This window comes from Diorhabda carinulata, chromosome 3 (genome assembly GCF_026250575.1).
Source record: "Diorhabda carinulata isolate Delta chromosome 3, icDioCari1.1, whole genome shotgun sequence".
Classification (NCBI taxonomy): Eukaryota; Metazoa; Arthropoda; class Insecta; order Coleoptera; family Chrysomelidae; genus Diorhabda; species Diorhabda carinulata.
In genome coordinates, this window is record NC_079462.1 from 30,217,989 (window position 1) to 30,242,883 (window position 24,895).

The 24,895-nt window shown below is 32.3% G+C and overlaps 1 protein-coding gene across 5 annotated transcripts in view; it reads left to right on the plus strand.

The window, feature by feature from the left end:
- LOC130891741 (pancreatic triacylglycerol lipase-like) overlaps positions 1-24,895 on the plus strand; it is a 45,817-nt gene that overhangs the window by 4,671 nt on the left and 16,251 nt on the right. For 2 of the 5 annotated variants that reach the window (XM_057796654.1, XM_057796655.1), the window contains exon 1: positions 12,120-12,463. The exons of 2 other annotated variants lie outside the window; for them this stretch is intronic. The gene's annotated coding sequence lies outside the window, so the exon portion shown is untranslated. Of the gene's footprint in view, positions 1-10,158; positions 11,733-12,119; positions 12,464-24,895 lie in introns of those variants that run through there. One more of the 5 variants, XM_057796656.1, reaches the window with a different exon arrangement.

Here is a 24,895-nt window from a genome sequence, read left to right on the forward strand (position 1 = left end):
GCGTTAGCGGTCAATATACACAGAACATACCAAGGAGTTAAATAACTCAATTCACAACTTTGAGAAACTATTCATTAACATAAAATATGAATAAATATATCAATAATCTGATTATTGTTATCGTTAGATGTCAAGACTATTTAGAACACACTATGCATGTTTATGTTCTCTTAAATACTAATTCTATTGTATACAAAAGCTATAGTTAATTATATTTATGATCGTCGCGTCACGTCAATACAAAAATAAGGGTAAGAATTTGACAAGTTAATGGAATTTCAAGTGTCCAAGGGACAGATGGAACCGCTTAAGTAAGACGTTGAGGACGGTTAGTCTACAATAAATAAGGAATACGATAGAAAGTGAAAGTTAAATAGGTAGATTTATGATTCATTACAGTCACATTAATACAATACAGAAATTAGAGACATATTGTATAACTTAATCTATAGTTAACATATTAAATGGTTCCCATCAGGAGTGTCGAGATAATTAAGGTCAATACATCTCATATGCGAACGACGATCGACGTCTCGTTCACAACAGTAGACGTCAAATAGTGTTAGAGTGTAGTCCTGTAATATAAAATGGATATAAATTCGACACTTGGCGGCTCTTGTGTTACTTGAAGAGGAGGCAAAAGAGGACCCCATATAAAGAAAACTAACTAAGAGCCACAAGGCACTGATTATTAATGAAGAGGAAGAAAGAAGGATGTTTTCAGATTCTGATAATGAAACACTAAATATTTTCGTGTCAATCAAGAACAATTCAAAAACATCGTAGAACTTGTGCGAGAATATATAATAAAACTGCCATCAAAAAGTCATCCTAAGCCCATATCACCTGAAGAAAAAGTTGCTTGTCACATTTATTGTATAATGCACAATAACATTGGATTGATTAAATCAATAATTCGTTTTTTCTTTATCGAAATAACTAGAGACGCTGCGTAAAGCGTTTGAATGGCATTCATACGACAACGTCAGCGTGATGCTGTACGCGGCCGACGCCGTTTATAAGAAACCATAGCTTGAGAAAAACGTCCCATAAATACACAGAATAATTGAAGAAGTACTAGAAACATTAAAAATGGATAACAACATATCCATTGGAGGTAATAATGATGTACAAGCATAAACTGATATGTAGTAAGTGCCCCCAGCAGTTGGTGCTGATGTTATAGTACCAATTAGAGCTATTAGATTAATGATTTGTTACTATATATTGATAAAACTCAAATCTAAAAAATTTATAATTTCAAATGAAAATTAAGTTTGAATATTTTCATAGAATATCAAGATCTTAATTTAGAATTGTTTGTGACCAGCAGTTTTCGAGTGTAACGTTTCAAATCTTTATTAGGATATCGAAATAAATGGAAATAAAGGGACTCGCATTACGAACAGGTACAAAACTTCATTAAACAAATAAAACTATGAAAAGATTTATGTAAAAATTACAGGTTACATAAATTAAAACAAAATTCGTCAATGCACTACCAACATAAAATTGTTTTCCGTCATTTCTATTCATGCTAGCAGATCCATCTAGGGCTGACAATAAAAGATTAATTTGACCTTCATTCGTCTGAATGAACCGTCCATGAAATATGTGATTTTTACTATGAAATTTTAGTTTATGAAATTTTATTTTTTTTTTTAATTGGATTGATAAAAATTGTTCACTCAAATTTATAAGATTAAATGCATTACATTAAAGTGGGTCAGTCATATATTATGATACGAAAATAGCCTTGCTTAGTTGAAAAGAGAAATTTACTTCAACGGAGATATGCCTTAAGAGACATGTATAGCTCGACACGTAATTAGCCTATTAGAAAATTAACAAGGTCAAAAGTGAAAAAGAAAAGGAATACTCTAGATGCTGCGGTTTCTCTATGACAGAAACAAACTTTTAATACAAAGTCACATTTTAGTAATATTCACATATTTATTTATAAGCTGTATTAAAATATGTCAGAAAATCATTAACCTACTTAAATCTTAAAATTATTTTCTCATTGTGTAGATAATTAGTAGCTTTTACATTCAAAATCCTTTTTGCCCAATTTTACAAAATCTCTTACTGGTTTTGTCACGCCTAATATGGTTCAAGGTAAACTCTTGGGTTTTAGTTTCCATCATTATCCTTTTCTATCTCGTGGTTTTCTGGATCGTACCATTTCTCCAAAAAGTTTTTGTAAAATGATAAGCTTTCGATGGATTTTGAAAAAATATTACTTTGCATAATAACGTATTGGCATCATTAAGCTTAAGATGTTTCGGCTGAATTCCTAGTTTAACTAAAATTGCAAACTTTCTTTTTTTGCCAAAAATTTCCTGTTATTCGTAAGTCTGAGTGGTAGTACATTTCTCCTGAGATATCATCAACATTTCCGATCCCAACTTTACCAATAGATATTATAACTTCATTTAATAAGATATCTACATGTTTCACATTCCAATTATTCTAGGTGTATAGCTATAAGTCAATGGAAAACATAAGAAGCTATTTCATTTTAACGCTTTTGATATTCATCTTTGGTACACTTTCTTTATCCAATTTTGACTTGAGTGATCCTATTACTGTGGTGAAACTGTGGACATAATGTTGCCTAGAGTAATATGTTGGTTGGTCTGGAAAATTCTGTAATTGCTGATTCTTTTGGTAATCAAATGAAAATGTCTTCATACCTTTTCATACTTTATTAGGTAAAGAAAAAAAGCTTTTGCCTTCAGGCTATGTATTTTCAATTTACAATTTTATTTTATCTGTGTCCTTTGTTGATACTTCTATTTTTTCTTTTAGCTACCAGCATACATCTCTTCTTGGTGTAGGTACGAAATACTAGATTAAATTTTGTATTGTATAGAGCTTGAAAGTAGAAAAGTTTCTGTATAGTGATTCTATAGGCTCTGACTGTTTTATAAAGTTCGCTACAGCTTCTTTTTTAGAGCCAATTCTCGGTCGCCACCTCAATTTCGATAACTACCAATCACCTTTCTTTTCTGGAAATGGGTTTTTAAAACATCAATATCTTAGGATGAAATTGTCCTGCGGGTTTTTATTTGGAACGACATGAAATGTTTTATGAAAATGATATACATCATCCGGCATTCTAAGACTTAAACAGTAGTGACTCTTGGATTTATGACTACATCTTCAAAAAATGCCAAATCATCATCAGATCTTATTGAATACACTGTTTACACAACCACTACAGCAACACTCACAATTACGCTGAATGACGCGCGTTTAGACTTACCTGTTTTATACTAAATTTTCCCACCAATAAAACTTCTCCCGCGAAAATTAATTCCAGAGTAAAAATGGCTCCTTGGCCGGAATATTTACATTTATTCCTTGACTACTAAACTATAGAGTGGGCTGTAAGGAATTTTACATTATTTATTGTATATTTCAAATGAACTATGTGCTCTTTAAACCGGACAAGAACGGATCTCTTAGTCTGTCCCATATATTTTCGGTCACAATCACAATATATGAAATTAGTTGTGGTGATTTTGATCTAACACTACAATTAGTAATAACACCCTATCGGAAATGACTGATTTTGAAATGAAGTCTTATGTTTGCTTCCATTTTTGACTTTCACACGGTGTAAATCGTTAAAAATCTAGAAATAATGGATTTGAAACTAGGCTTCATATTAAGACATCATAAATCTTGATCTTTGCTTCGCTTTTTTAAAACTATTCATAATTACTACAAACATTTGTTCGTTTTGTATAAACCCAAACAAGTTTTTTCTTAATATTTAATATTTCATTACGTATTTAAGTTCAATAATTACCATTTATTTATAATTATGGACAGTATATTATACTATTTGGGCTGGAAATTTTTTTATTAGGAAAGGTTAAATCAAAAAAGACATCACATGGTGTATATAATCACTTACTTCAGATAATGATCATTTAATCAATATAGCGATGCCAAGTGGTGATTTCATTATTCTTCATTTATTGACTAAGACAAATCAATAATAATTATCAGTCAGATCGAATTGTAACGAGAATTGGAAAAAGAAAAATAATATTCAAAAAAATTGAAAGTAGTGAAACTAAAAGTTGGGTTGTCTTTTTGTGGGATTATGTAGTCGTAAAATCGAAAGAATACGTCAGTATTGAGCTTTGAAGCTCTTGAAAAGCTTTGAATTATCGACTGGATGATCTCATCATAACCATGATGATTATTTTATAAAAGATATTTTGTGCATCTCATTGTTCTGCCACAAAGGAGGATATTTTTCTGAAAGCTTTCGTCTCACTTCCCAAGATGTTAGAGCTGCTTCTTCGAGGTGCCTAATGTTTTCGGACTTAAATTCAACTATCAAGTCAATTGCTTGATCAGACAATCAATTGCTAGCATCAATCGGATCCCTCAATATGCAAATATTCTTCAATCATCAACAATTCTTTCAGACACGTTCAATCAATTTCTCAATAAGAATGATTGTCAATCGCGATTGTCAATTTAATTGATTGTCTCGGGAGTGCTTTGGATCTGTATAGATGTTTTCGAAAGGTGTTGTTAATATCAAATTACTATTATTTTGAAAGATTGTGAAAAATGTGAACGAATACATCGAATAACAGTGTTTCACACCAGACTTTGAATGTTTTACTCGGAAAGTATGACTGCAACGAATGTTACAAAAGATGAAAGTAAATTTAATCGTTCTATTGCTTCACATTAGTAAAACTATTATGATCAAATTAGGTTATTAGATTTTAGTATGATTACAAAGTGTTCACAATACTTCCGTACGACTAGAAGTAAAACACAATGGAATTATATAACTTCCTTCCCATTTTATAATCAACATCAACATCAGAAGCGCATGTTATAGTAAAATATGCATGTAGACTATTACGCCTTACAACTTACTAGGTGATTTCCGGTTCCAAACAGACGTGGTGTATACAAAAAATGTAGGAATTATGTAACTTGTTTCTTAACTTGAACATCAGTTTCTATATCGATCATTCCATTCTTATTTCAAAGAAAATTATTAAAATCAGAACCATAATTTCTCTACTTTAATGTCATAACTAACAGGGCTTTGAACTGATTGTATGGAAGTATGTAGAGGATCTCCATTTATTATCGGCTTATTTTTTGGTTTAGATAAAGAACTTTTGATATGGGATATAGTTTTGTTTTGAGACGGGCCCAGATATAGGAATGTTTTTACTGCTTTTGATGTTTTTTTCGATTATGTTCGCATGGTGCATTCGCTTGCTGTATTGAATGAAAATGTCACACATTAAAGCAGTCATGTCAAAGAAACGAACCAGGGGACGGAAGCGGCCAGCGATCGTAATGTGTCACAGAAGAAGAATCATGTTTTTTTAAGCTTTTAGACTTCATTTAATTCTTCTACGGATGTTTTAAATACTCGAACTCTCAAGTCTATGGATGTATATAAGTAATTCAAGGGCAGCGCCTGCCTAGACAAGCGAGCGAGAAAGACAGTATCGCCAACTCTTAGCAGCAAGCGGAAATATCCTATTATTTTTGTCGAGAACGATAGAATCTTCTACGCGCTTCGAATCTATACTAGAACCTTCCTTAATCATATAAAACGAGTGCGTCGGCGCGACGTGAGTCATTTGAGTCGAGTAATCGAAATTACACGGTTGGAGAAGGATTTGTGCATGTACGATTGTGAAGGTATTATGCATTTGTTTGCGTCGTGCGCGCGCGATATCCATAATTGTTGTGTCGAGTTCCATAATTGTTACGATTTTAGCATAATGTCACAAAAACGTAAAGTTGATAGTGAGTGCAGAGTTTTTCAGTCTAAAATGGGAAATTGCATATTTTTTCATAGAATGGAAAGGTAAACCACTGCGTTTGATTTGTAACACTGTTGCTTCAAGAATAAATGATTTATCTCAAAATTTGGTTCTTCAACTGAAGAAGAAAATCAAAGAATTTACAAACTTTTCACTGGTTGTTGACGAGAGTACTGATACTGTTGATACAGCTCAACTTGCTGGTTTTATACGAGGCTTTAACAGTAACTTTGAAATAACTGAAGAACTATTAAGTGCGTTCTATTGATAAGTACTACAACAGCAAATGATATTTATTCTGCAATTGAGCATTTGATGATAGAATATGAACTCGACTGGAATATACTTAGCAGCACAGCTACGGATGGCGTTCCTGCCATGGCTGGCAAACATTCGGGCATTGTAATTAAATTAATACAGAAAACATCAGGGAATTTTGTCATCCATCAGGACTCATTGGCATCCAAACATTTAAAAATGGACCATGTCGTGCAGCCTAGAATTAAAATTGTAAATTTTATAAGGAGCAGAGGACTAAATCACCGAGAGTTCAGGCAATTTTTCAAGATTTGGACAAAAAATTTTCTAATGTCCCTTATTTCACCGAAGTTCGTTGGCCTAGACGAGAAGTAGTTTTAGAAAGATTTTTTGCATTACGTGACCCTATTTAAGCTTTAATGCTAGAAGAAGGTAAACCAATTGATTATGACGATGACTGGTGGATTGATTGTGCCTTTTTGGTAGATATGAATAAAAATTTGACTGATCTGAATATAAAGTTACAGGGTAAAAATCTGATTGTCACTCAAATGTATTCATATATTCAAGACAAATCATAGTGAACCAAAAAAAATTGGATGAATATTCTTAACTTCTGCAAAATTTGATTACGGAATTCAACAATCGTTTTGAAGAATTCCCAATTTTCAACAATCCATGCAATTTCGAAGCTTTACAGGCACCAAATCATTTGCAAATGCAGTTGATAGATCTTCAAACGAACAGTATTTTGGTAGCACCTATTTTGGTGAGCAGACGTTTTCCGTCATAAAAATAAATAAGAACAAACATCAATTCTTAAAATAACTACAACGAATATGATACCTGACATCGATGAGCTGGTCAAAAACAAGAGAAGTCAGGTATCTGAATCCTCGAGCTCAACATAATTACCTACCATCTTTTATCACTTTTTTATTTTCAACCTGGCCCACCTACGAATTTAAAATTTAATATACGACCCTCTGCAAAATTGAGTTTAACATCCCCGCATTATAGACTAGACTAAATATAAACAATAAAATGTGTTTGTAGCTTTATTTGACTGTCGTCTATCCTGTTTACTTCACTATGTTCGGAAAAGTTTCGATCATATCAGATTCAACGATCCAATTAGGTATTTTCAGTGGTATTATTAAATTTTTTGTATTATTAATCAATTCGAGTTGTAGTTGCAAGTACATTTTCCTTGGCATCTTATAAAAAAATTGAATAAAGACATTTCCACATTGGCATTATTTTTCATATTCCAGTGAGTTACATCCTTAAAAGTAGTCCTCATTAAACAACACGTTCTCAGTGATATTCCCATTGTTGAAGAAGCTCTAGAAGTGATTTTCGGAATTGTAAACTCATTATCATCAAAGCTGTTCCCATTAAGCGGTATTTGGAGACGTTGATGCTTCATTAAATATTGCTGCTGAAGGCTCAAGTCATGCGATAACTCATTGTTGTGGGAAAGTACCGCGTGTCCTTAGTTATGGTCGTTTGCCTCGGATAAGGTCGCGCATAATTTTTAAATATTTCGGGCGTATTTTTTAGTACACATCTCGGAGCATATCCGCAGGGACAATACACAACAATGACGATTCAGAATTAAAGTTACAAATTGGTTACTGGACTTCTTTATCATAACAAAATGTGATAAGCAATCAACAAGATTGGTCGGAAATCTTGACGCAAAAATATTCTACACTTTTGAAACAAACCTCGTATATTAATAGTTATTTAACATTTATAGAACCTAGAATTATTTCATGAAAATATTTAAAATTATATCTATGCATCTTTTATTCACTCGAGTGCACTACACTGATCATTGTTGCTCTACAATTAAATACAAATGCATTGAAAATTAAAAATTACAGGACGTACTGCGGAAGCTTCGACATGTACTTCCTTGAATGTAGTGAGCATTATTCACATGTAAATCACAGTCTACCTGTTTCAGGAAGAATTACACAGTTCAGTTAATAAATGGAATGATAATTGTAGACTGAATCAAATCCATTTGTTAATATTTAATTTCTAATAAATAAAATAAAGAAGAATTGCTTATCGAAGATACAATATGGTTTTGTTGATACATTATCTTGATTTAAGGTCTCTATCAATTTAAATTTAGTTTAAAAGCATTCAATATTGACGTTTTGACTACTTTCAGCCCGCTTCTTATTGAATTGAATGAAAAAATGTGTATCTACGAGGGTGGTTCAAATTTAAGCCGGCATTTTTGAATAAACGCGAGAACATCCCAAACCGCGCAACCTCGCTATTTAGACAGTAAAGGATGTATCGGTGCATATTGCGCAACGCATCGTTATTCGTTTTAAATGAGTGCCTTTCCAAGACTCAAGTGTTTGAATGGTGTTCCGCTTTCCGGAAAGGCCGAGAAGTAGTAGCAAAATTACCACATGCCCCATAAAAAGTATTAAAGATGAGAAAGTATGTATAGGAAAAATCATTTTTGGAAACCGACGAAATACTGTACACTATACGGCTGAAACCTTGAGCTACAGCATAGTTTGTATTAAGCAAGAAAGTCATGAAAGGCTCGATTCCCGCAAAATTTCAACCAGATTTGTACCAAGATTTAGAATTTTGAGCAGAAATTCACACACTTGGAAGTTTAAAACGCGTATCCTGCAGCGATTTGAAGAAGAAAATTTTATACATTGAATATTCATCACAGACGAGAGCCTTGGATATACCATTAAAATCCTGGAGTGGAAGGCGAGCCAATTAAAGCGAAGGTATCAGCGAAGAAGGTGTTGTGTACCGCGTTTTTGGACATGAGATAAGTAATTGCAGTTGATTTTTTACTGAACAACGAGTTTTGAACGCACCGAATTATAGTAACCTCCTAAAAAATACGTTTACAGATCAAAACGACGCGATATTCCAATCCTTAGTGCAATATTGCTGCAAAACAACTCCAGACCGCATACGGCTTGGCTTACGTTGAAAACATTGTACGAATTGAGTTAGGAAATTCTCCTTATAATCCCGATTTGTTCCCATGCGACTATTATTTATTTGTTTCATTGACACTTGGCACTTGGTGGACTGCGATTCGAAAGCACTGCGGAGGTAGAAAACGTTGTTCACGAGTAGATACGTGACAAGCCGAGAGATTTTTACGAAAAAGCCATGCGAAAGTTTCCGGAGAGGTGGTAAAAGTATGTAGAATGTGACAAAAACTGTCTAAAAAAAACGTAAAAAATTTCAGGTCTGAAATTGATAACTAGTAACTTACCTCGCCCTCTTTAATCAGAATCGAACATCAAATTTACCTATAAACTCCGAATTTGAAAAAAGAACCTTTCAGGCCACATCTAATCCACCAGATTTAGTACCTCCAACACCTCTTTGGTTATTATTGAGATAGAGAAGACCTCCCAGAACCAAAAACGCTTCCAATCATATTTTTAACGTTGAAATACATTGATAAATTGACAATCAAATATAGTATAGGTGATTAAAGGCCGAAACCCACTAGCTGCACGCCACGCCACCCCACGCCATATGTTGAATATATGTGCATATGTTTTCCCCTGCCACACCTGGCGTGGCGTGGCGTAGGGTGGCGTGTGGTGGGCTAACTGTGTACATAGATAATTGAATTAAATAGGAAAACACGTGGCGTGGAGTGGCGTGCTGCTATTGAATATACCTAAAAACAATGTAAACTGTGCAATTAATCAAGATACGTATATTTTAACTCTTGTATTGAGTCCTTTCTCATATTTCTAGAAACTTTTTATGCCTGTTTTGTACCGAAGATGCGCACATATCGTGTCTAAATACTTTCAATTGAATTAGCTTTCCGGTATTGGACTTGATTGGAAAAATATTATTCATTCACCTTGAATATTACAATACCGATAATAATTGGTACATGATATGGAAAGAGCTTGTTTGCTCGACTCGCTAGAATGATTGCGAGGCGTCCGTTAAACACGTTTATTGCATTGTTATTAATTATATCCGCGATAATATATTAATTAACTGTGAAGAATGCAGAAATATAGATAAAATTGAATTTCCAACTTTTAGTTTAAATTAAAGCTTGACAGTTAGTGTGGACATAATGTGAAATCGAAAATAATTTGATTGATGATGTACAAATAGAGCTTTTGTTAAAAACGGGTGACCATAAGTATTTTTTGAATGCTTCTTCCATAATTTGCTTTATTGTCTTCTCCATATCAGGTTTCAAGATATTTCTTTTATAGCACATTTTCGAAGAAAATACATTTTAACACCTCCTTGGTAAATTTATAGTTTACAGTTGTTAAATTTATTAATTGCAGATTTAATATAGGTATGTACTTAACTATATGTTCTGGATCAGATTTTCATTTAGGTCTCTGCATAAACTATTACCTTTCATATAAAATATACGATTATCTTGTTTTCATTTTCCGAGACCTCGATCAGTAGAAATTTATATGTTTGATTTCATCATTGAAGGAATTCTTTTAGATAGTATAGTGGCCTTATTTAGTTTTTGAAACTTATTTTCTTTTTTGTGTCACTTGTGGTGACTTCATATGAATGTTTAAATAAGTATTTTCATTGAGAAAAGTCTAATGGTTGGAATTTTCTTGTAAGACTTAATACAAAAATTGTTTTATACGGAGGGGTTGCACTTTTGAAATTACTACGCAAGAAAGAAGTGTATTCAAACAAATTTTTATTCAGATTAAACAAAATAAAATGGAAAATTGTTACAAATAATATCGTCTAATTGGTCGCCATCTCGCCTTTGGCATTCCTGAAATCTGGACCTTAAAAACTCTTCCACCCATAACGTACGTTATCCATTTCTTAACGACTGCTTTTTTTTAATATGAGAATTATTCTTGAAATCAACTGGAGATAGGTCTTGGCTGCAAGGAGGCCATGGAATATCTCCTTTGCGAAAATCAATTTACTTCTTCAACCACGGATAGATTCTTGTTGAATATATGACAGGTAGCACCATCTTAGGCTGAATAGCGACATGCATTTTCAAGAAAGTACGGGCTATTTATTGCTTTGAAGACATTGCTGCGCAATTGAAGAGTGTGAAGGTTTGTCTTCACTCTAAAATCTGTAATTTGAGTAAAAGTAAGCTTCTACCGCGAAGAAAATGTTATTGAAGTTATCAAAACTCTCAAACGTCGATTCGACGATTTTTCTTAAAATTGTATCATTTTTTTTCAATTTTTGCACCTAGTGTACTTGAAGGATTGTTTTTTAAGCTCAACTTTCATTGTGACTAAAATGAAGAACCATACAAGTGCTGCCACGACCCCTCCATTGCACGATTCCTACGCTAAATCCATTCTTGGACTTGGACTTCAAGTTTGTTTCTGATAACCTTTTGCTACAAGCCTTGCTTTTCTTTTTATAATCTTTATATTTAGTGGTGAAATAGCAGGTTCCCTGTTTTAGACTTTTGATGTGCATCAAATTCTCTTTTTAGTGCACTTTACTATTCCGAGCACAAATTTTATGAATTATACGATATAAAACTAGGTATAATCATTTATGGTAACCTGCTAATAGCGTTTATAATTTTTGGATGGTTTTTTCATAGGTTCCCCTAGATTCCATTGAAGTGAAATGAGGTTGCGTCAAATAGTAAGTACCTCCAAAATGAAAATGAATTTAATATATTTTTTGCTAACATTGAGTTTCATATTTAGTGTTTGATATACAATTTTCTAGATCCTAAGCTTGTGTAAGCTACATTTTATTTTATTTATTCCTCTGAAGATGATTTTTGATACCCCACAGTTGCGATAGTCCCTATTCCCCTGCTGGATCATTTCATTATGCGAGGATTTGACGTTTATGTACATCTGATCACACTTCGTACGTAGACATAAACACTAAATGATTCGTTTGTGCATTCGTATTATTATTAAAACAAATACAAATTTTAAATTAATATGAATAAAACCACAATTTTATTTCAAGCTTTGTACGCTTTGACGTATTTATTTTACCCATTAAAGTACAAAATCATCTCCTACATTCACCCAACTCACATTACCTTCTCATCCTCGGAAACGATAGGAGAAAGTTTCGTCCTTGCGACGACTACCACCATCAATATTATCTTGAACAGAACCAACAACTCATTTCATCTTTCTTAGTGTGTATCGCGAAGCTGTCGATTATGTCCATTAATTCACCAGATACCTAAGTAGTGGTAGACACGGTGACGGTGTCATTCAGTTGTTTCTCGTTCGTTGTTGGAGTTAGATCCTTGATAACATAAAACGAAAGTGGTGCACGCAACGCGAAAGAGCGAACAGTGGTTTGTTTATTCTTGTGGCTGGTGGTACTGATGTTGCAGTGTGGACTAGGTCAGTAATAGTTTTATGGACGATTTATATTTAATTTTTTCTTTATTTCTACTTTTGATACTATATAGTTGAATGAAGTATAATAGTTTTGTTTCGGTAAGTATTGTCTTTAAAAAATTTTGTTTTCATTAATATTGTCGTTCAACTATTTTATTTGTGGGAATGGTTAATATAAAGCTCAAAGGAAGCTATAATCATAAAAATAATTGGTAAATTGATTCGTGATATTGATTATTAATAGTTTATAATTTAATTTAACAAAAATTGAATATAGGTAGAATAAAAACAAATAGAAAAATGAAAAGTATGACATAATTTGAAATTATTGAAATAACTACAAAATATTAAACAGATTGACAATTCTGCTATAAGTGCACTATAGTTATAAATCTCTCATTCTATTATATTTTATCTATTTCCATGCTACTATCAAAGTATGGCAAAGTATTCGCTCAACGACTTGCATCAATTCTTACAGTGTAAGTCCTATGACAAAAGTATGAACCAAAATTTTTTCGCATACTAAACAAGATGGTAATTATAACTCGAGACTTGGTGTTTGAGTGGTTATTGCTTAGAAAGCTTCCAAATCATTTCATTCGAAAAATTTGAATGTTTTGATTACTCTTTCATTAGATCCAAATTTGCAAAAGGGAAATCGCATTTGGCTGGAATTAAAAGATCATCTTCATGCAAATGGATTTCATCGCCATAATTATTACTAGAGATGAAAGTATGGCTTTGACCCTGAGACTATAATCCAGTGTTCTCAACAGCATCAATAACTTCTCTCGCCATCAAGGTTGTTTCCTTCTATATTGTGTTGTTCCATGGAGAATTATTTTCTTTTTTTAATACGCGCTTGTCCTACTAAATTCCAAATATTTAGCCTCGTTATGAGCGTTATGATCTTTTCTTCTTTTCATCTCTCAATTTTGTCATTCGTTTTACATGATATCTCCAACCTCATCTACGTGCTCTACCCTTCTTCACCACATCCTAAATTCTTCTGTAATATTATGACTCCTGATTCTATTTCTGCGGCTCATTCCCTCAACGACGCTTCATTTTGGTTGACTTAGTTTCATAGCATACGTGATAATAGGAGATTCTCATCTTACTTTTCGTACTCATCATATTGTTTTTCCATTTATTCGAATGTCTGCTGATCCTTGATTCTTTTAAGGCTTTTCTCCATTGTAATTGAATTTCATTGCTTTGTAATGTTGTTGTCGACAGCTAGTTTACATATAATCGATTTTTGGTTATGACCATTGATTGAGTCCTCTTAGTTGAAGCGCTACATCTACCTAGACAAAAAACTCACAAACATCACAAAAAAAATTCACTTGACTTGAGAGCAAGCCATTGGCTAATAAGGAAAAAATCCTCAGTAGAAAACATAGCCCTGATCTACAAATCAATCAGTAAACCTTTATGTACATATGGAATTAAGTTGTGGGGCTGCACTTTAAACAATGATCAAAGGACAAGAAGTTATCCAGGAGAAGAGCATCAATCATTATAAAACAATGGAAACTCCCCACAATCCACTACAAGAAGAATAGTTAAGACCAAGAAGCACGAAAAGACTGAGAAAAATCCCGTTGAGCGGGCCATGCAATTAATTATTTGCAACCTATACTTCATCATCCCAATGGCATAAAACTTTTAATGATCGACCTCCCATTCTGTAGCCTGCTCTATTATTCTTTCGATGATAATATTGAATAGTGTAGGATTAGAGTTGTTTCCCTGTTCTATTCCAATCATAATCTGTAATTTTTTGACACTTTTGTTCTGGTTCTAATTCTCCTTATATTTCGGATGTTCGTTTCTATACTGATTTTGATTTGTATAAACTATATTGTTCTTCTTATGAATTTCCAATACGTCCTCAATGGTACTTTATCATAGGCTTTAGTGAGATCAATAAAACATACAAACATGGCGTTTAAACGTCATACTGTCTGAACCCTTGTTCTTACGATGTTGGTTTATCTTCAAGTTTTCTTCTCCATCGTGACATTGTATCATGCTTTTGATTCAGTCTTCCAGTAAGATCAAAATTTATCATGGCTCTTCTCTAGAATAAAAAATATTCTAGAAGGGAAATGTTATTATTCCTGACTTTAAGAAGGTCAAGACTTTGCAGATGAAAACGGTTTCTAAAGAAATCTTCCAGAACGGCTTGCATGTTTGCATGGATTTGGCTTTGGGATAAGAGCATTACAAGTCAAGGGAAGTACTTTGAAGGATAATAATTCGTATTTTTGTAACTTTCTTTTTTTAATTAAATCATTGGAAGGATATTATTTTGAACCATATTAAAGACTATGAAGTATATCCAAAAAGTACTTACCGTTTGGTTATAAAAAAACGTGTGCAGGTACTGAAAAAATATCTATTTTACAAAAATCTACAAGTATCAAACTAATTTTCTATATAGCACTAAGCGTAGCCCAAGTTTTTCTATCCTCCTCCATAGAAGGTTTCCGCCTGTGTTTCCAACCATGTAACAAATTCTTCTAGTTTGTGGTCATCGTTGAGTCAGTATTGACCGACAAGGAAAGATTATATAGATTGCCGTTTAGTTTCTAGGGAATTGTAAGATACTCAAGTTTCATCTCCCATTGCTATCCGGAAAGAAACATCGTCATCGTCTTTATTGTAGCGTGCCAAAAACTTTGCAGTGTCCATCCAATGTTTTTTGCGTTGTTCGGTTGGATACTCAAAGTAAGCAAAGTTTTCGAAATTTCATGAAACACTGATCGTGAGTATTGCGGAAATTCCATAACAAAAACACTAATTGTGAACTAATAGCTTTGCTCAAGCTTCAGTAAGAAAAGACGGGAGTCCACATTTTCATCGTGCACTTGACTACGTCCTTCTTTAAACTATCTGGTTCATCTTGAATAGCATTTTGTCCATAAACCTTGTAGCTTTGTCGATTTTCACTTTAACTTTCTTTGCATTTAGAAAAGGAATCACAGATCTAATTTCACAAGTTACGGAATTTTCAATTGAGGCCGCAAATGCTCGGAACTACGATTGCAGCGCTGTCGCTTATCATTGTGGATTAACTCGTATAATATCCTAATAAAAAGAGATACGATCATAGAGAATTCATTTTATATTAATTTTATTTACTGCTTCTTGTTTGAAGATATTTTTTTCAACAATTTGCATACATAGCGAGGTAAAAAGAAGCTACATTTAGTATGTCAAAAAATATATATAAATTGTAAGTAGAAAGCTAAATTTATTTTTATTTGATCATAAAATTATTTTTTCAGAGATAAAATCGCAATAAAAGTGGTGAATATTCATCTAAAAGAAGTGTTTTTCAATTTTTTAAAAAACAACAACAGATGTTTAGCGTAGATTCGTTCATAATAAATATTACATCTCTAATATGATCCTACTTCATATAGGAAGTCTAGCAGCTAAGAATTCATAAATTATGTAATGATATCAATTAATCTAATAATAATAATTTTATTGATGGATTAGATAGTCGGATTATTGAAATTGTTATATTTTGGAATCTAATACACACCTCGCCTTTCTCCTATTCTACAAATGGGAACATTTGCTTTTTTTTATTGTATGGACAGTGTAAGAAAAAACGACTTAGTATAAATATTTTACTACATGTGTAATGAAAGCAAAACCGATAGCTACAAGACATTCACTTTTCGGTAAATGAATAGTCTGCTCTGAATTGTTTGAATATCGCGTAACTATTCTAATATTAAGAAGAGATTCATGTTTGATTATTGCTCATAAAAAATTCAGATCTAAAACTGTGAAACACACAACCTTTACTTTAGGTATACTCAATAATTTTTTGTGCTTTCCTACCTTTGATATTATCATGAAGTACATATTGTGTAGTGAGAGGCAAAATGCGAAATCCAGATGATATGCTCTAAATATTCTTCAATAACTGTGGTAGGTTATTCTATATTGTTTGGGGAGTCGTTTACCAGCAACTCTGCATCTATACCTAGCAGATTTTTTATACAAGACTGTACATATCATTGTCCACGTAGACCTCTTCAAACGGAAGCTATTTTTCTAAAAGTTTTTTGTAGCATTTCCCAAGATACTACTCCTTGGAGGTATTCAAGCCTTCTAATTAACTGGGCACGATAGTCATGAAGGAGTTGCTGTACTGTTTTCATGGCTTACTCGCAGAATTTGCAGTTGTCACCCTCTGCCATGCATATCGTCTTAAGGTGGTATTTAACGGGGCAATGACCTGTCAGAAGACCGAGCTCTCTCAGACTTATTAGCTCATAGGGTTATGCATATTTTGGACTGTCTTAGGCTAAGAGAGTTTCTGTAGCTATCCGTCCATTATATTAATGCGGCATCTTTTGAGGCCACAGTAGGGCTCTTATCCAAAGTATGGGCTTGTTACTCATTTCTACAAGGCTTCTCATTGCTTGGTACACCCTGGTGGCTTGGTAAACACATAAGGGTTACTTTGTTTTTGTTAGCTAGTGCTTTTAGAGTTTGTTTGCACTCCAACACTAGTTCAACGTGGAATCAATAGCTTTCAGTACCTAATGCACTTTCTAAAGATCTTTCAGTATTTGCAGCAAATGTTTATCCATGTCTCATTGTCTAGATGTCTAGTTTCTGTAAGAAAATGCGAAATTCAGATGATACGTCTGTCAAAACCTTTTTTTTTAAGATATGCTGTCCTCTAAAAATTTTCAGCAACTGTAGTAGTCTTATATTCATCATGGCGCTTCAGGGCAGTTATAGTTGCACTAGCTTTTGCTAAAAGGGTCAGAGCCTCTCGGCTCTGACCTGCTCACATATTTGCGGACTATCATTAATCCTTCCTTTGTTATTTCCAGCAAAATTTTCGTCCTATTTTGATCTCGTATTATGGCCACAATGCTCAGAACTAATCTAATCAATGAATAGAAACTTTTACTGATCAGTTCAAGTCGTTTTCGACTCATGTTCTATAAATAACTGAGGCCTTTGCTACTCATTTTTAGATTGAGGCCTTTGCTACTCATTTATAGATTATTGGTGCTGGATGATCCATATTAAACTGGTGATTGGGTGCTACTATTAGTATTTGAATTAATACTAGTTAATGAGTAGTTATCTATTTAATTAATCACTCCAGCATTCATTGACCTAAAACATTTAAAATTATGAATAATAATGGTTAAATAAGTACAAAAAAATGAAGGTAACAAATTCTGTTCGTCCAAGAAAAAAACGAGTTAGATGATTCTCGAGTGGTAGTCAATTTTTGGAAACAATTATTTTCAAAATACTTATAGCAAACTCTAAAGTAGAGTATAGAACGTGTATTAAATAAAAGGATTCAGTTCAAAGTCAATAGTTTGTTGTGGAATTAATTGTAAACATTGATCTCTCTTAGAATTATTTTAAGGAGAGATTGTTTACAATTTCAAAACATATAATGAGCCCTTAACAAATGATATTGATATATATACCTCGACTTCTTTTCAAAGAATATTTTTTTTACGACTGGATAAGAATTAAATATATGCAAGTTTTTTTAGGCGTGTCCATGAATTATTTAATTTGTTGTACATATTTTTACATATTAATGATGTCATTAACAGTACTTTTTGTCATGCAGCATACCACTTTCACTGCTTTTATGTTTAATGATATAAAACAAAAACTTTCGATGGTGTGTGTTATAAAAATATAGCGCAATAACACTTAACACTGCAAGGTTCTACCAACAATTTATGTTCAGTTAATCACCCATTCTTTGTTTTAATTTTATTTAGAACCATATAAAAGATATTGTTCCTATTTCAATGAAGTCATTCACTTTTCGTTTAATTCCAAAACAAATCCCATAAGTCTTTCTTAAAAGTAATGAGGAAAATTTTTGATAGAATCAAAGAATTTCAATATGAATACTTTCTTCTAATCTACCATGTGAATTTGTAAATCAAACTTAACTGTTCTATTGGATACCCAGTACTATTAATTATAATCAGACTCGATCAGTACCACAACAAGAACAATCCACAAAAATCTTAATTGTGGAACGTTGAATTGAATTAAGGTGATAACCAACTGAAACTTGAAGCAAATTCCTATTTGCCATAATGGAAGTGTAAATTCTAAAAAATAAACAAAAAAGAAATGCGAAGAATGAACGTAATAAGGGCTCAAATAATCTACAGTTACAGTTTTATTTTTTCCCTAAAATTCATGAAAATTTTTAGGGCAGTCATGCTCATGTCATTTTGTTTAATTTAATCCAAAGACAAAAAATCTGGTGTATTATGAGGCCACTTGATTGTAAAATACCAAGAAATAATTTGATTAACAATAGTCCTTTCCAAATAATTTTGAACCTCACATTTATTGAGATCAACCCACTGTTTGGAACCAAATCTTGTCAAAATTAACAGAATTTAATTGAACTTCAAGAATAATTTCTTTTGAAATTTTCATTGTTTGTTCCATAAATGCCTTCTAATTCCAATTTTTGGGATGCACCGATCCCTGTCACTTAAATATTTTCTTGATTATTTTTCTTCTAGTTTTTTTATCTTATCTATATCTTTCTCCACTTTCTCTATATTCATTGTTGTCAACTTTTAGTGGCACTCTAATTATTTTTAGTTTTGTTAGGAAAAATGTTTTATGTTTTGATGTTTCGTTTCGACAATCAATTAAAAAACAGAACAGAAACGAAACAACAAAACAAAACATTTTTCCTTACTATATGTACAAGGACTTTCCTAACAATTATCAAATTATTTTAATAAATATGATATTAGTATAAGTCATAAAGGACATAACACATCATCGAAATATTTCACTCAATTAAATTCTAAAACACCAAAAAACAAAAGAAGTAATATTATATATCAAGTACATACCTTGTACTAATTATGACTCTGGCTACATAGGGCAGACCTCTGAATATTTAGAAAATAGACTAAAAGGTCATCAATAAGATAAAAAAAATAAAACTCCGTTAACGAACCATGAAATGTCAATAAATTCAATTATAAATATTCAAAAATTCTTGGAACGGAATCTAATACACGAAAAAGAGAATTTTAGAAATGGTACATATTCATAAAAACGAAAAAGCTATAAATGATAAAAAAGACCTAAATAATTTAAAGTAAATTTATAGCTCTATTTTGTAAATTCTAATAAAACTACAAATAATTTGATTGATTAAGTACTGCTACATATTTGAGACATAAGGACTAAGTTAAAATTAATTATTCTTATTAGAACATTTTCTGTTTTGATTTTATTCTAATGTTCATGATGTAGGTAATGTATAGATCAATATAAATAAGCAAATTTTGATAAAAACTTAAAGAAAAGTCGAAACGTTAAAATTTATCTTTCTAACTATTAAATCAGAAGAGATCTAAAATCAAGAACATTTAAAGGCATTAATATATCAAAAGGTCTAAGAAATTAAAGAAATATATATATATATATATATATATATATATATATATATATTTAATTGAACTTTCCTTTTTCCTAGAATTCAAGATTTCTATTTTTATCCTTCTATCCTCCACCTCTCATTATTTTAAGCCCAATACTATTTACATAAGTTACTGTACTTGGTTGTTGATTTTCTCTTGTTTTTCATATCTCATAGCATTCTTCAAGGTTAAATTGGAAAGTAAAAGTATAGAGAGGCCAACACCCTGTCTTACAACTTTTTCCAGTATTTACTTTATAATATGAAATGTTGATATTCAAGATGGTAAAACTTCTAAGCCTGATCCTTTTTTCGTTATATTGTGACACATGGTCTAACTCCCCATTTTTCAGGCACTCTCTTCATATTTCCTTTATCAAAATATATAGTTTCTTATGACGATCATTTCCTCCGTACTTCATCATTTTCAAATTTTTTCCGTCCTTTTCCGGTGCTTAATCATTCTTCTTTCTTTCTTAAATAATTTCTATTACTTCGTTTCTTGTTGGTATCCGTTTTACATTTTCTTCTTTGTTTTCTTATCTAAATCTTTCCCAATTAGCAGTTCCTGAAATATTCTTTCCATATTTTTCTACATTTAGTTTTTTCTTGCAGCCTTTCTTAGTTTTTTTCTTTATTTCGTTTAATACATCTTTATATTTTTGTTTTGTTTTATTTGATTTTTGGCTTTTTTCCACTTAATTGCAATTTTTTCTTATTTTCTTATATTCTTCTATATCTTTTGAATTAATTGTATTTTTTTTTATCCTAGCATTTCCTTTTACAGTTTTCAAAATACTTTTTTTATATATTCTATTTTTTTCTTTCCTCTAAGCTCTGTAGACATTTTCTATAACGTAGTTATTGAAAATTCTCATTCAAACTTTACTTTTTTCGAATATTGCTGTTTCCAAACAAATTTATATCGGTACAAGATTTTTCTCCGTGAATTCCTAGAGTTCTTTGTGATTTAAAAACAATCGAAGCAGTTGACGTACACATACCCGATCTTGGGTTAATACTTAGGCCTCTTTTATGCACACGTTTTTTGTCGCTGGTGGCGCTGCGACAAGAAACGCGGCGTTTTCTAAAAGCACGTTGTTAAATGTGCGCTTTTATGCATCGACGACAATCAGCCGCTCGCCGCCTGTGTCGCGGCGTACTGAAATCCTGTCGCGTGGAATTTCAAAACACGTCGCGACAGGCTTTTCAAAAGTACATTAAATTCAATTGGTGCTTTTATGCAGCGCGTTTATTATCATTTGTCGTTGTCATTTTGAACAGTCAGTTTGTAGAGTTGTGTTGATGTGTGAAGAAGTACCATGGAAAATCTGGACGTTGAATTTTTTATTGACGCAATAAAAGAAAAAAACATGTTTTTTATACTTATCTCAACATACTTGATAATATTTCTCCTGGTTCAAAGGCACCACCATCCCTTACCAACTGCACATTTGTAATAAAAGTGCTTTTTAGCTTTTCATATAGCTCATCAAATGAGCCTGTCGACATACGGTAACAATTGAAAAATTTCTCCCTGTCGAGACTTAATTCTACATGAAGTGTATAATATGCGCATTGCACTATTAATTGGATGCACATACCAACGTCTCTGGCGTTTTTAATTACTGTCGTTCTATGGTCCACTTGCAACAGTTGAAATTGATCAAATTTGAAAGAGGCACGCAATAAGAAACGTTTGGATATTGTTTCATAAAATAACGCCGCGTTTCTTGTCGCCCCGCGACCAACGACAAAAAAACGCGTACATAAGAGAGGCGTGTGTTTTTTGCGCAGCAGGAACCGAGTTCGTCCCAATTGCGTTGACAGGAGCGTGAAACTTATCACGCGGCTGCTTAATGTTTTCCTAGCAAAGCGTGTTTATCTGTTCAGTTGACTTACTAATGGACAACGGACAGTGTCTATTGAGGTCTTTTCCGGCTTCGTTCCAGATCAGATCTTTCTTCAGGTTGTTTTCAAATTCTGAGTCTTTTAAATCATATAAAATGCCATGGCATTGAACAAACTCTATCAGAAGTTCATTTTCATCAGCCGAAAAAAGCACATTTTGCACATTTGCCAATTTTTCCCCCATTTCATTCAAATCACAAACACTACAACAACAAAACCTGATTATTGCGCAGCGTAAAACCTAATAGACTCCTCTCCAAACAGTCGGTTTAATACGTTGAGCGCATCACGTCGGCGTGGAACGTGTTGCGCTCTTTGGGAAAACTGTCCTAATGAATCTCTATGGAGGAGTGGGTGACATAACACGTCGTACCCGACGCGAAAAATGCGTCGCTCTATCTATTTCGATTTTACTACGTAGTGTACCCTAAGAGCGGTATGTTTTGCCAAAAAATTATGGGAAATCGAAACAAAACACAAAATATATTATTTATCCAAATATATTGTTTCACATTCAATAATATCAAGTACTTATCCATTTATCGGAACTCTTCTAACGACTGCAAATAAGTACCTCAAATAATAATTTTAGAGCAAATAGACTGCAGTAATTATATTGGGAGAATAAGTAGGGAAATTTGTTTTTTTTTTGAAGATAGAGGAAATTATTTCTGCTACAATTGTGTGTTGGACATATTACCAAATGATACATTAGTCATTCATAGTTAGTCTTGTGAAATATCTACATCAAAACGACTGTAGAATATTCTATTAATTAATTGCGATATATTTGTCACGTGTTTTCAATTCTTGATTTTGATGTGATCCCCTCTTAATCTAATGTAGAATTTATTACCAAAATTAATTCATTGAAATATTGAGTAACAACTTCTTATATAGTTATCTCCAGCTTTATTTAAAAGTGTCAAGGCGTGCAGTTCTTTTTCATTGTGCAATAGTTAATGTTTGTAAATATTACAAATCGTAACCGACATAACAAGTAATCAAAATATTAACATTCTTTCCAAAATTTACATTGAATTGTGAAGGAATTTTTAAACATGTCGAAATGATCTAATAAAGTGAATCTATTCCTATAGTTTAGTCTACAAAATCGGATTTAATCCGACAAAATGATGTAGATAAGCTTATTCGATACGGAATGATGTCTAGATCATTGTTGTTCAAAAGTTAATTAACCCATAGAAAATTTCAAAATTTTAAACTATTAAACACATTCAAAAAATAGTATTTGGTTTTCCGTTTATAGCTCGTAAAGCCAAAAAACTTTTCAAAATTCAACTTCGGCAAGAATATTTAGTTCTTCCAATGTCAATTGCAGATTATAAAAGCCCTTGCCGATAATTTTGTTTGATCTACCATAGGCGTAGATACCTCATTTTATAAATTTATTATTTTTCTACCTCGTTAACGTGCTACAACTGAATATTAAATTATAAAACGTAAATAGACGAGTAAATTGTATCTGCTTGTAAGGGCGTTTGGTTTAAGCAGGGTACCAGATGTGAACTGAGCCCTTTTTGTACTCTATTTGTTTTTTTTTTCTGGAAAACGAAATTTCAAAGCAAAAACCATAAAGGAAAATAAATTCTTTAGAAATAAAACAAAAATAGACCATTTCAATTTCAAAGTATCTATAAATAATAATGGTAGTCAGAATCGTCTGAACTAGAGTCATCATTTAATTGAATTATATTCCAAATATTCATCTTCATGATAATCTGATGCACAGTTTTTAATTTTTTTAGCAGATATCAATGAAGCATTAGGCAACAAACCGTCTTTGCTTCCAGCGTGTACTATTATAATACGTATCCCATTAAAACAGCAATTTTTACTATTGTCAAACCAACCGAAATTTATTATATCGTAACTGTTTCATCTAGATAAATTATGTGTCTATTAGAACTTAGGTAGTCTTTTATCCGACGCAAATAACCTTCTTATTACCATCCGTTTATCCAGTTTTTTTTGTTTAAAACCACATGCTGATAGAACTTGACGCGATGTTTCTAAACTGGTTTAATTGTGTTCTGGATAATCTGCTACCTTTTCCAATCCTTATCGCAGACTTTGTAGCAGGAATATTTCCAAGAAATTTTGTACATACGGCTCCGGCCAATAGAAATGCATTTTTGTTACAATTCGATGTTTTCATTGATAAACAACGGAGATGATGAGTCCACGTGGACTGACGGTTTGTTAGATGTTTACCGAATTTTATACGTGGAGTAAACATTATTTTTCATTTCTTTATTTGGTATGAGTGCCGTGCGTATTCATGAAATATTGATTGTTCCTCGAATAACTGTCTTCTGCAAATGATATTGAAAAAACTATACGAAGTATAAGTCATACCGAGACTCAAACAGAAATATAGTGTATTTGATTTGATAAAAGCGACGTACTTGAATGTTTATGATTCTAAAAACTGTGCCTTATAATATTTTTATGAATGAATCCATTGAAGTTATACCTAGAGTATTTTCGTATGAAATAACATTTCTATTAAAGTTATAAATATATTGGGTGTACACCTAATTAACCTGCTTATACTTTCTAAACAGCTGAGGGTGAGAAAGTACATTTTTTCCTAAAATATTTTATTTTTCCACAATTTTTATTGAAAATATTGTGTCATACTGATTATATAGGAATAAGGGTTTTAACTTTGACTGTCAATATCAATAAAAACAATCAATATTAATAAAAAGTGGCTGATTTCATCAGTAATATTGTTCAACACTCAGTACATCGTAAAGTCTGTGATAAAAGGAAGTGAATCAACTGTATGAGCGCAACGGTGCGTTGCCATATTTGGCAAAAAAATGAATTCTTGAGATAAATTCTTGCGTGAATTATTTCCTGATGAATTTACATAAGACTGCAGAGTCTATTATGTAAGATTAATGAATAGTTTTCAATGATATTGTGAATTTTCTTCGAGATAACAGTGATTACTTCTATTACAATGTTTGTTTAATATATTAAACGATTTGTCTAAAAACATATGGTTTTTC